Genomic DNA, 14,278 nt, shown 5'->3' on the forward strand with positions numbered 1-14,278 from the left:
ATCGAGGATCTCTAATGGGCCAAGCAGATTCCCTGTGAACCATCATGAACTAAATTGTATGATAATCAAAGAAATACGATAAGCCCATGACCCATCTTCCCTTCCAGGCTTAAAGTCTTCAATTTTATTTTATTTTTAATAATTCATTTTTTCTTAATTTTTAGTATATGATTAATCAGATTAATTGCTTAACCTCAGTGTATGTCAGGTTCACAGCCCACTGATCATACCCTGGAGAGAGAGAGAGAGAGAGAGAGAGAGAGAGAGAGAGTGAGAGCATGTGCAATTCTCTGGGGTCCTTCCCCTGTCCCTACTGTGGGAGAGAGACCGAGTGATGTCTGATGATCTCAGTTACCAGTGATGACTAATGTGGACCAAGGAGGTGAAACTCTAATGGTGGTTGCACAAAAAAAAAAAAAAAAAAAAAACAAATAAAAAAGAGGGAATAAAAGAAGAGGGGAGATATAGAAAAAGATGTAGAATATCACCAGTTTGAACTTTAGCCCATGGATTAAGAGTCTCACAAACCCAAATGAATGGGGACAACATGGAACCCGGCCACCACTAGAGGAAAAGAATCTCATTTCTCATGGAAGAAATAAAGTTTCAGAGTAGGATTTTTAATCTTTCCTTAAGGCTAGCTGTATTTGGTTGCACATAATTGAAGCAATTCAATTGATTCCCTCGGAGACAATACTCAACAGAAAAATGATCGTATTCCTACTTTCTTATGTTTGAAAAACAAACCTGAATAACTGAGAAATCTATGTTGTCTGAGTTCAATTCCACTCCTTGCATGAAGGATAGGATAAAGGCATCCTTCCAAGCACTTTACTTTCGCTGTCTATGTTTGACATCCTGGGCTGTCAACAGCGCTGGTTCTCTTCTCCTGCATGACACATACTCTTAGTTCACTTAGCCATGTATCGAGCACCAGCACCGAGTCTCTGTGAGATAACGTGTCATGTGGGGGAGCCCTGCTGAAAGCTCAGGCTGTCCAGCTTGGACAGCCAAACTTCTCTCCTAACTATAAATTTGAAAAAAAAAAAAAAGAAAAAGAAAAAGAAAAAGCCAAGCATAAAAAGCTCAAAAGGAAGGCCCAAATGGGGTGGAGACAAAGTAATGCACAATGGGCTTGACAACCAATCACGAGCAGACACGTCAATGTTCTATACACATGGGCCCCACACAGGTCTAACTCTCACACCTTATGCATGATTTTATTCGTGATAGGTTGCCCAGCCTACTGTGCATGATTTTGTCTCCGGCCAATCAGGACTCAATAAGATAGGGAAGGAATGAACATAAACTCCTCGATCTCGATCTCTGTTCAAAAAATAACTGATGGAAAATTAAAGAGAATGTCATTTTCCTACAATTAGTATCTACTTTTTTTTTTTCAATAATGGTGAAATTTCATCAGGAGGGAGAGGTTCCTTAGAAAAGCAAATTATACAAGGTAATGGTCCTGATGGAGGCATGACACAAAAAGCCATGCGCATCAAACATAAGAACATAAAACCACTGCACTTCCTTTACACCTCAAAAGCAAAGCAGGAAGAAGAAAAAAAAATTAAAAAAGGATGTAATGCCACCTCCTTGCTGAAATGATCTTTGGTAAACGCCAAGAGCTTAAGAGTGAATGCCCACCGAATAAAAAGTACCTTCAATTTTGCTAATTTCTGTTGAGCTGCTTTTGCCTTCAAAAAAAAAAAAAAAAAAAAAAATCCTCATGCTACGTTCTTTCCAAAACTCCTACTTAAAACTCTCAGAGGCCACGCTTCAAACAGATCAAGGACATTCTTTTCTGGCATGACCCCGCTTCTGTTAGGTAATCATGGCATGACCCATTGACGTTTAAACAACTGCAGGAAGTAGTTCCAGCTGACTGCATCAGTATAATTGCAGTGGATAAGTAAATTTCTGACTGTTTCGTCGTCTTCCCCACAAAGATTGCGTCCATCAAATGATAACCCATCTCCTTCTACAGAAGATCAAGTGTCAAGAATACAATCCAAAGCTTGGGATTTCCAGTTTCCACAACCAACTCCAAATGGGGGATGGGATCGAATCCTATGCCTTCTTGTTTGTTATAAAGACCCAACTGAGAAATTCCCCGACTGCAACTGTTGGTGCACTCTGTACTGTAGTCGTCAATGGCTCTAGCATCATGAACACCCCTTGGATTCTGGTGTGATTGGGTGTCTCCAATAATGCCAGAAAGCATCTGCTGTGATGGTGGTCACAGCACTTTTCTTGCAACTGATCAACAATAAGACAGAGGACCCCCCTTAAATTTAAAATATTCAAAATATTCCAATTCCCAATCATATCGATTGAGGCAACCATGAAGTATTATCACCACTATCTTTTCTTTTTTCTTTTGGTTCTAATTCTACTTCATTCTTTCATAGTACTCCTTTTATAAAAGCATCTTGATTTGGAGGAAGATTCGGTTTTTTTTTTTTGGGTAAAGAAGTAAGGTTGAATAAAGTTGAATACCCATTACTCAATTAGTTTTCTTTTTTATTATTATTTTTTTTTTGAAAAAAAAAATGTTTCCAACAACCATTTAACATGCATTACAACCAAATACCAAAATAGATCAAATTTTGTAAAGCCAGTCATTTTCCTTTATTTTATATGCCACCAAACAGAGCCTCAGGTTCTTACAGAAAAGAAAAAAACACTGAATTATAAGCAATCTATTTGGCTGTCTAAACTGGACAATTTAAACAGACTGCTGTCAACAAGGCGCTTCTATACAGTCCCATATAATAATGGCAGTGCTGGATACATGGCTGAGTGAACTGGTGAACTAAAAAGCCACGTAGGGAAAGCCTTGTTGACAGCCCAGGCTGTGAAATATAAACAGTAGACAGCCAACACTCTCTTACAAGCTAACAAAAATGTAATCTATAAGCTATCTTTTCTTAGTGATTTTATCAGTTTTCCAAAAACTTTTACCTTTCAAAAAATTGTGACAGAATTAGCTAGTTGGTATCAATACGCATACCAAAGTTTAAAGGTGAGCATGTATTCATATGGGGCTATTTAGTTTCATTATCATTTATAACGTACAAGGTTAAGTATCAATACGTATCGACTTATATTGATCGATATGTATCGTTTTGGGAGCTTCCCGATATGCCCTTACAAGGGGTGTATCGGGGTTTTGACTGATTCAAGGGGTGGAGGAGCCTTAAACTGGCCCCCCTGAACCGGTTTTGAAAAGAAATAAAAAGGAAAGTATAAAACAAAGACCCAATATGCCCTGTCGGCGCATCAATATTTTGAACCTTGATAATGTATTTTTTGAAAAATGATAAAAAAAAGTCGTTGAGAAACATTTATTAGCACTTTTGAGGGCTATCTGATCTGAGAAATTGGATCGGATTCAGATCACCCCTATCTGATTTGAGAAGATCCGATCCAATATATGCTATATATTTATTTATATATATGTTATTTATTTATTTATAAATATATTATTTATATTGTATTTTGTAAAATTTCTATATTATTTATTTTTTATAAAAAATATGTATATATGATGAAAGTAATTTTAAAAAAATACTTGTATTTTTTGTTTTTATTTATTTAAATTGATATATTTTATTTTTTTAATAATTTATTAATTTTTAAAGAAAACAAATCGAATCAGATTAGGTCCAAATATTCGACATTCCAATGAGATTCAAATTCAAATCTATATCTATCATATCCGACCGGATCTTAGGATTGGATCGAATATGCAATTAAAAGTGTCGGATTGGATTCAGATATATCGTGATTTGAATCCAATCCAATCTGTTTGCACCCCTATAGGTGCCACATGTGTCAAACACTAAAACTGCCTGACCATTAGCATTTTTCTCCGTTTTCCCCCAATGGGATGACTCACATAAATCGAGAAAAATGTTTTTTTGATAAATAGCTTAACCAAGTAGGTGTTTCGCATTAATATTGTTTCTTCAAAAAATAGTGCCACATCAGCACCATGTCTGAAATCCATTTTTCCAGAAAATGGCCTATGTTGGGTTAGCCGTTTTTCTATAAACATTTTCTCAAACCATGTCTTGAAAATCAGGAAAGGTGTGGTCTAAGAAAACACCATTTTTTACCGTTGCTACTTGCTAGCAACGATATGCTTATATGGCATTGAAAAACACCTATTTGGCAGCAACAACAATGGTACCAAAAAGAAAACCTGAAAAAAAAATGTTTTTTTCAGAAAACATCATGCATATGCAACACCGTTTTCTGAGAAAACTCCTCTTAGGAAATGACATTAATTCCAAGCATCACCTAAATAGAATTTCAGACTCCAATTATCTAATAAATGGCATATGAAACCAAACACCATCATATTCATACATCAGAAACCTTGAATATAAGCTATCCTGAGATAATCCAATGTGGTCATGGGAATGGGTTGTTCTTCCGGTGCATGACATGTTACCATGGGTATGGGATAAAAAAAATATTTGCAACCAAATTTTTTTTTAACCAATAAGACAAGAATTCAAATCAATCCCCCCACAAGATAGCTTCCCACAACATTCCACAGCACATCCCCGCCGTGTATTAAAAACATCTCCCAATGATGAGTACTAGAAATAATAAGGCATCATCGCAAGTTGTTCCCAATACATGCAAGGATGTGCTATGAGACGTTGTGGGAAACTATCTTATGGGGGGCTGATTTCAACTCATAAGACAAAAAAGGGACTAAATAGGGCAAGTGTCATGCAGAAAAAGCTTCCAAACAGCTAAAGTTTCCTTGACGATAACTACCTAAAAATAATCAGATCTTAATTGATACAAACGACTAAGTGGTGTTCTACAAGGTGAATGTTTATTTATTTATTTTCTAAAACTGTCACATCAGCAAAAAAAATTTAAACACATTCTCCAATTATGTTTTTGTTCTGAGAAGCAAATACAAGCCAATTTTGTATCAGAAAAAAACAATCCAAGTTTTTTAAACCATCACAATAGTGGTTTGTAAAAAAAAAAAAAACGATTAAAGATATTATGTGATATATGAACCATGATACCAATCTCCAGATGAAACATGTTCCTCAAACTAGAAATTCAAAAAATTTGGATTACAGACTTTCAATTTTATGTTAGATAGAGAAGCTAGGAGTCAATACTCAGATTAGGGCTACAATTTGAATGGGCCTGACCCAAGGGCCCACGCCTTATGCTGTGTAAACTCTTTAATTACCTCACTTGCACCCCAAACTTGTACTCATGCCTCTCATAGTCATAGTGAGATTAGGGCTGCAATTTGGGCTGAATCAGGTTAAACATTTGTTAAAATTTGAATGGGCCAGGCCCAATTGTATAAATTCTTCAAGTTGGATTCTAAATTTGCACCCCTAAGTGAGATAAAAGCCTAATGCAATAATGCAATGCTTTTCATAGAAAATACTTTTTTTTCACCCCAATAATAAAACTGCATATTATAACTCCATAGTCCATCCTCACTTGTCCTGTCCTTGTTGACAAATAATATAGAAAGTTTGTTATCAATCATTTCCATGCAATCATAAAAATAAAATAAACAAAAAAAAGGAAAAAGGTTAGGTGGATATGAGGCACTAGTAGGGCAAGGACAACATGCATTTACTGATTATCTAGAGGGTCTATCATGAGGTGAGTGGATCTACAGTGTCATCCTCCCACCAGGTGACATAGAACTCTCATTACATTCTTCAAAGTTCAATAGTTTATGACAGGATGAAATGGCTTTTATTAAATAACTAACTTTTCTACTAAGGTTATCAAATGACCATCAATAGAAAAGTAAAAAAAAAAAAAAAAGTATGTGGAGTTTCCTATTTATAAAACTACCTTGATAGGTAGGCATAAATAAAAGCCTCAGCTAGCTTGTTGGTGTCTCTGGTTAGTTATTATTGTGGAGACTTGGATTGAATCATTATTAGGGATTGGGGGGTTTAGGGTTGGGAGAGGGTAATCCCACGTTGTACAGCCGAATAAATAAATAAATAAAATAAATTAGGTTAAGTAAAAAAATATTTCGGAGAAGTACGAACAGGCCTAATGCAGATTTCTGATTTTCACTATAAAGTTATAAACATTCGAAAGGTCAAAAACTCATATTCTATGCACCCATTCCTGCTCGTAAATTGGTATCAATTTCGAGCTGATAATTTATCATAAGTCACTTATATAATAATTAAGGTTATGTTTGATACCATTACCATTTTTGCCAATAACATTTTGGATTTACATACAGATAGTATTTGTAGTTGAAACAGGCATGCCTTAAAAAATGAGATCAGATTAGCTGAACCCAATCGTTGTGTAGGGGTGTCAATGGTATTTGAAAATCCAATTTCGAATGCGAGATTTGATATAACCGAATCAAATTCAGATAATTCGAATATCTAACCAGTCAAATTCAAATATCTTATTCATACCGAATAGTTTATCGGACCCGAATTTGGATATGACCTTATTCGATTAGATAAATATCCAAAATCGACTAATTATTTAATTATTATATATAATATATAAAATTTTTAAATAATTTATATAATTTATATACATAATAATTAAAGTATATAAATAATTTATATTTTTATATATTTTATATAAATAAAATATTTATTAATTATCTAAAATAATTAATTAGTCGAATTCGAATTGAATCGAACATTCGAATATTTAATTGGATTCGAATTTGAATATTAATTTTCAATATCCATCGAATATTAAATTTTTTAATCAGATTCGAATTTGGATATTACCTTATCCAATTCGATTAGATCCACTTACACCCATACTAGTAGGCGTGGAACCAATCTTATTGTCCCACACCATACATAAATTGCATATGGCCCACAACCACTCAATCTCTCACCTAGCATTTATGGGTGGTGTGGGACATTTTCATTGGTTCCACAACTGTTACACATTTATCGTCATTCAAGCAATCCAAATTACTTAAAAATGGTAAGTGTGGAGGCTGATTGTAAGAACCGTCAGGGCGAGAGGGTTGTGAAGTGCCTCTCATATGTGATGTGACAATACATATCTCTCACCAATTAAAACGTTTAAGATAAAAATGACAATATAATCAAACACAAACTAGGTTAATTTTTGATGAATAAACTGCACTGCCATAGATCTAGTGATAAACCAAACCCCACTTAATTAAATTAAAGCAGAACTGTATTGTATATCAAGTTGGGATCTGATAGGCACACTTAGGCAAAGTTTGGGAGTGTTTATTTGAAAAGTGCCCATTCTACTAAGCATTCATGAGTGTTTGGTGAAAGAAGCACCTATTTCAAATAAGGGTAGCATAGGTGTTTTCAAAATGATGCAACCGGAAAGGAAATGAGAACTTATTGAATAAACCCTTAAAAATAAGCCTAAAATCTCAATTCTTTAAATAAATGCATATTTCTCAGGAATAATCATTTATGTGGATTTATTTCCCAAACACAAATAAATGCTTATTTGTATAGTTTCGGCCTAAAATAAGTGTTTATTTTTTAAACACTTCCAAACTTAGTTTTAATGTAGATCTCATCTCCTAAATTTACCACTTTGTGGTAAGTTATACACCAACCAATCTGAATATGCACACTATTAAGTTGTGTTTCACCATTCCCACAAGCCATAATCCCACTTATATGCGTCCAACCTAACCTTTTTTTTTTTTTTTTTTTTATATAATTGGAAACGGTGCCTCCCAACCCACCTTTGCGATGACTTAAACACACTCGTGGGACAAGCGTTGCATACATTTACTGAGTGTGCTCACCAACTATGCCTATCTGAATTAGATCATAGTGTTCAAAATACAAATATATATAAGAGTAGATAGTGTTCAAACTTAGAGATCATAGGCTAAGGACGAAGAACTTTGTATTGAAGTCCATTGTCTTGATTTAGAGGCAGATTCCTTGTTACAGAGAGCCCCAACAAATTATCTTCTTTGGAGATTGAAACTGCAACTGCTACACAAGGGAATACCGCCATGACCTCTGTATTAGTCCCAGATGAATAATAATTTGGGTTTAGCTTTCTTATCCTATCGTAAGGAAGCTATTCCTTTTACCCACCATCATTTAAGCTTTATCCCAACTAATATGAGTGGGATATTCATCAAAAACTACTATGAAGTGGGTTAGATAAATACCATTTGCTTTAATGTAATATTGCAATGGCCGCTTTTCTTTACAGATAAGACTGTATTTGGCATTCCTTATTTTACTGTTGATAATATCAAAACTAATTATATCATCATCATGATCAGATGTTCTCAATATACGGCGAAAATGTGCCGTGGGACGTTGTGGGGCGCCCCCTTATAGGGCCCAGATCTGGACTTTGGTATGCCATGATTACGCATTTTGATTTCCTTTCAAGTGCTCTCTAGTTGTGGACATGTATTTCCACTTGGCTGAATCGAGCTTAATTTGATCTCCAACCCACAGCACACTACAGACGCATATTTGGAATATCTCTTTTGTCGTTCATTGGAAAATTTTATGTCCTGTGGGTATGAATGTTGAAACAGTTTACGGGTATCAAATAAAAAGTAGGCAGTGTTTGATTGTAATGTGAATTTATTTGCATTGCTACAAATGATTTTGGTGTAAATTACGAATTATTTTTATTTTAAAATTTATCTTATTTTGTTTGATTGCAATACAAATGAAATAAAATAAAGTAAGACTTGAAGCAAAATAAAGTAAAACCTAAAACAAAATTAAATTAAAATTTGTATTTTTTTCATTTGTACTAGTGCAAATAAAATTGCACTGCAAATCTGCAACCAAACACAACCTAAAACAAAAGTTACTAGAACTGGTCATTTATTTTGCATCCTTATGAGGTCTCTCTCTCGCTCTCTCTCTCAAAAAAGGCAATTTGGTAGCTAACTGGTTGAAAAAGAAGATGTTTATGCAATGACCTTGTATGTGTTTAGTATGTCTTCCCTTTATTCATTAAACGTTTCTACTTGATTTATTTGTTAAGTTGAGAAAAACAATAATGAAACTATTTATTGATAACTAGAGGTATAAATTGGGTCGTATTGCCTACAACTCGGCATGATTTTGGACCAATCCGGCCCGACACAACATGATAGCCCATGGGCCATGCCAGGCCCGACACGACGGTCTGTATCGTGCTGGGCTTGGGGTTTGAAGTCCACGAACTGGCATGACACAGCGTAATCAAGCAGGTCATGCCAGCATGCGGGCCACCCGACTAGGCACGACCCATATATACTATTTATATGTATACATAATATTTATATATTTTATATATTTATATATATAATATATAATATATTATACAAATTATAATTATATAATAATATATAGTATATAATATATTAATAAAATAAACAAAATTTTTCAATTTTATTATACTAATTTATTTAATTATTGTATATATAAGCAATTGTATACATCAAAATTCATATAAAATTAAAATTTTATGTTTTGCTTTCAATTTTTTTAAATAAATAGGAAAAATTAGCTTTGGTCCAGTCCATGGCCCAACTTGGGCCAAGGCTTGGCCCATGGGCAGCCCGGCCTGTGGCATGGATCGGGCCCATGCGGGCCTTGGCTGTGGGTCGACCCCTAAAATTTTCACCAGGGAGGGAGGAACGGCCCATGATAGCCCACGGACTAGCATGGCATGGCCCGCACCTTGCATGGGTCGCCTGTGGGCTATGCTATACCGGCATGACATAGTCCATTTTACACTTCGATTGACAATTATACACCATTAGGTATCACATCAGCAAAACAGTGAATAAACACCTACCCATTAGAAAAAGCGCTAAATTGAAGCTTCCCCAGTGATATTCGTGCACATAAATCAAGGCCTGATTTTATAAGTCTCTATGCATGCATACAAATCAACATGATGGACGTGATGCTGAAATAGTGTCTATGCGACAGCATTTATTGAATAAATGACGACAATTCCATAAACCGCCCTTACCTGTTTCAAATATATTTGATTTGCTTGCACTAATTCACAGATTTCAAAAATGCTCTCATAAACTACAAAGAAAGAGAGTCCAACTGAGAAAGGTTGCTTCTGTTTCTGAGTCGTCTCCAAAAAACAGCATATCATGAAGGCCCCGACCACCATGGACAAAGCCCCTCGAACATTCTTGAGAGCAATCAGTCTGGCGTTACTCACCATGTACAAAACAACAAAAGATTAATTTGTAGTAGAAATCTCAACACTTCACATGATCATTTGGACAATTATAAACCTCCAAATTGAATGAATGTAGTGGAAACTCTTAGGTCCGTTCGTTTATCGGTAAGTTATTTATCCGAATAAATGCAATTATCTGGTTAAGTTTTTTTTTTAGAAAATATTTACCTAAGTAAGTGTATTTATTCATGTTTTTTTATTTCTCAAGTAAAAAAGGAAATGCCAATTTTAACCATAAAAATCTATTATTAAAAGAGGCATTTTTGTCCTATTCAAGTGTTGGAAACTTTCCTCCTTGGTGGGAAAGTTATTTACCCAGTTAGGAAAGTTATTTCCCCCCTCTCAAAAACCAAAAAAATAAAAGAACGCCTTAGATTCCGGGAACTCCCACAACAACCAACCCCTCTAGGAGTGTGAAGTCAAGTGTTAAATAATAAAAAATAACATGTCTCTGGCAAAGTGCTATATATATATCATGGTTTTTAAAACTGAACATGTCAGGGGTCTGGTTATCGAGTCGAATGGTCAGCCCGTTTTGACAAAAAAAATGAAAAAAATGTCAAAACCATTCGAATGGTTAACCGCTCGAGTCAGCAGTTTGCTGACCAAAATCAATGGATTTTGGAGAAAATCCGGTTTTTGGGAAAAACAGAACCGGTCAGTTCCCAGTTTTTCTGGTCCAACCATCTGGTCCGGTCCGGTTTTGAAAACCATGATATATATAGGAGACTTAAAACTATCAAAACCAGGATTAGGAGGGGATCAGAATGCATCAACCAAATGCCTCTCAAAGAGGCTATATTGTTTGGATGAATTACAGGCTGTTAGGTGTGTTAATTGGACTGGATTTGGTCCGGTCTGATCTGGTCCAACGTAAGCCCATTACAAATGGACCAGGTCCAATCCAATTCACTGAATATTTTGGACTATTTTGGATTGGTCCAGTTCAATGTCTGGACGGTCCACTCTATTCAAATTTGTTTTAATTTCCATTGATTTTAATCCAAACCTGGTCCATTGACACCTATATTCCTATCTTCTATCAATGGACCATGTTTTGGCTCAATCCAACCCAATCCAATATAAATTTATTATAGATGGACCAGGTCCTATCAAATTCAATAAATACTTTAGACCATTAAATGTGGTCTGTTCCAATTCAATATGTCTTGTTGGTCCATCTAATTCGTCCAAATTGATTTCGATCCATCGACAAGGGGGGAGGGGGGAGGCTAAAGATCCATAATGCTGCTCAGACCCCATAACGTGTAAACCCAATGGTAAGTTCACATAATCTGTTACGGTTTAAGGCTTTATTTGGATACGCTCTTACATTTGAGATTCGGGCAGGAGCAAAAAATGTTTAGATCGTTAGGGGGAATTGTATTTTTGGGTTTAAAAAGCTTAAATCCTGAGATTTATTCTATCTCAACCAAAACTTATCCAAATTTAATCCAATTAAACATGGACCCATCCCTGTTATCTGGGTTACATTCCGACAAACACTTATTATTAATGAGATGTTGCTTTGCCGACTCACAAAAAATAAATATTTTATTCATGAAATATAATATTAAAATTCAAAAAGAGCTTTATAATCTAATTAATTATGATATGAAATTATATAACTGCTCCAATCCAATATATTAGATTTGACTTAGAACCCATGTATTAATCACAAGGATCAACTTGGGTTCCAGCCTCTACTAAAAGAAAAACAAATTTTCAAGACTCATACAAAATTTACTCATAATATAATGCTGAAAATTAAAAAAAAAATACAACTTTTGAATTTAATTAACTATGATATATACTATTCCAATCCAATCCAATCCAATCCAATCCAATCTGAATCTGATATAAGATTTGACTAAACCCAAATATTAATTAATCACAAGGATCATTATTGGGATCAAGTTCTAGCCTTCTAGGCGTTTTAGGTATACCGCTCTCAATCTCATCAACCCCCAGCCCCCACCTCCACTCCCCATCTCTGTCTTAATAATACCTTCACTAAATTGGGTTCACCTTGGCTGTTGGCTCTCCTTCAGACCTGACTCGATCGTCTCCATAATTGTTGGGGCCCTATCTTTGGGAAACGAGATACTTAGCCAGAAGGGGACCCCGCTGGCCCCCTGTTAATACCACCCAGTGCATCAGCAGTCAGCACAAAGCGTCAAAGGCCCCACAATTTTGTCCCTCTGTGATAAAATGGCAGCAACGAGCCTAATGGGTAGCATATCTAGTGCTCTGAAGGCATCGTACCAGGCACCCCATGCGCATTAAAGGCGAATTAATGAAGCTCTTCTGCAAGAGTTCTTTCCTCCAACTGTTGCTTTTGTCCCAACTGTTAAGTCCGGTGGGTCAAACCTAACCTGGTGCTTGGTTGGAGGGATAGAAGGAAGCCCACATGGTTCAATTCACCTAAGGATTGAAATACAACAATTAATCTCCAAATTAATGAGTTGGGTTTCATTTCCTAACAGGGGATTTAGTGAGAGGAATTTCAATTCAATTTTGCTTCCAAAACGTTGGAAACTTGCAAGGAGGAGGTCTTAAAGCCGAAAGCCAAGTGTGCATGCTTCCTAATTGCAACTGCCAAAAGCTAAGTCAATTCTCTATTATGTGTTTGATTTTATACCACAGAATAATATGACCTTTGGCTTTGCTTCATTATGATGTCCCAAGCATGGGAGGAAGGGTCCAATTGTGATCATAAAATGGCTCTAATCCTATAATGAAGAAGGTCTACCTGGTGGGATACATCATACATAAAAAGAAATGGCAAGTCCCATCTTGCATTCAATTTGTATACTGTGCAGTTATACTAAGTTAGGCCAGGTTTTATACACATTGGGTCCTACCCAACCCCCACCTAATGCAGATCCATCATGTGAATGGGACTAGAACAGTAGCAAGACTAAAGAAACAGGCCAAGGATGGGATAGGAATCTAGAGAGAGAGAGAGAGTAATAGTAGTAGATTCACTGTAACTAAATAAACCAGAAACAAGTTCACTTCTCCCAACCTAAACAACCAGGGGAATGGAAGACTTTCCTTCCCACAGTCCAGGCAAGTTAATTGGGTAGCCTGCCCTCTGCCTGATCGCCATCCCTACCATGTGCAAGTGTACCTTTTATGTTGTCAATGATCTAATGCATACAACTACAGTAGTTGCATTTTGGCAAACAGATGGTGGGCAATAAAGGTTGCTTGCTTTAGTGGGTTTGAAACCCACGAGTGTTATTACATCAAGACACTCTGTATGACTTGTTACACACCAAGCATCAACCCAAAGCTAATTAATTGCACACTCTGACTAGCATCCCCATGTGGGTAACCGCTTGCATCTCAATTCAATGTCTCACGTCAAGGCTTCCTGCATTGATCTTTGAATTGAAGCTGCAATTTTTAACTGGGGAAATGCATGGGGGAGAGAAACAGAAAACTAAGGCTTTAGGCTTACTTTAGCCACTTGGCAGGTTGTCTGCATTGAAGCTTTACTCCATGATTGGAAGATGTGAGGAGAATATGCGGAGCGTTTTCAGGCACAAGCCATGTCGCCATGTGGAGGAGCACAGCAATTCATGGACAATACAAAAACTCAAATTCCAACAAAGCTTCAGGCTATACAGCTCAATCAGACAGTGTAGTGTCATGTGAGGTCAGATATCATATTCCACCCCACCTAACTTTCCTTAATTATGTTCTGGAAGATGACAAATTAAAGCTCCAAACTTCCTTCCTTTTCCTTTTTCTTTCTTTTCCTTGAAAAAAAAAACAGAAGGATGAAATATTTGCTTTTGAGAATTTAGGTGATAGTGCAAAATCAAAAAAAGTATGGATGTTTTGAAAACATTTTGGAAAGGGGCTTAGAGAAACTTCTTCAAAAGAAAAATCTTTAAAAAATTAATTGAAACTTTAATGAAATAACTATTTATAATAATGCACCTATTATTAAAATATTAATATGATACCTATATCGATGTACTTAGATACGCTTAGATACATTGATTGATTCATAGGGTTTTTAAAATACTTAAAAGTTCTC

General features: G+C 35.8%; 1 long non-coding RNA gene across 1 annotated transcript; it reads right to left on the bottom strand.

The window, feature by feature from the left end:
• Positions 1–11,966: 11,966 nt before the first annotated feature.
• LOC148880654 (uncharacterized) lies at positions 11,967–14,039 on the bottom strand. The gene is made up of 2 exons (XR_016107034.1): positions 13,694–14,039; positions 11,967–12,651 (listed from the first exon to the last, which is right to left on the bottom strand). It is a non-coding gene; the product is annotated as an uncharacterized LOC148880654 (long non-coding RNA).
• Between the last annotated feature and the right edge of the window lie 239 nt (positions 14,040–14,278).

Source organism: Nelumbo lutea, chromosome 1, assembly GCF_056320005.1.
Source record: "Nelumbo lutea isolate HS-2025 chromosome 1, American lotus-T2T, whole genome shotgun sequence".
NCBI lineage: Eukaryota > Viridiplantae > Streptophyta > Magnoliopsida > Proteales > Nelumbonaceae > Nelumbo > Nelumbo lutea.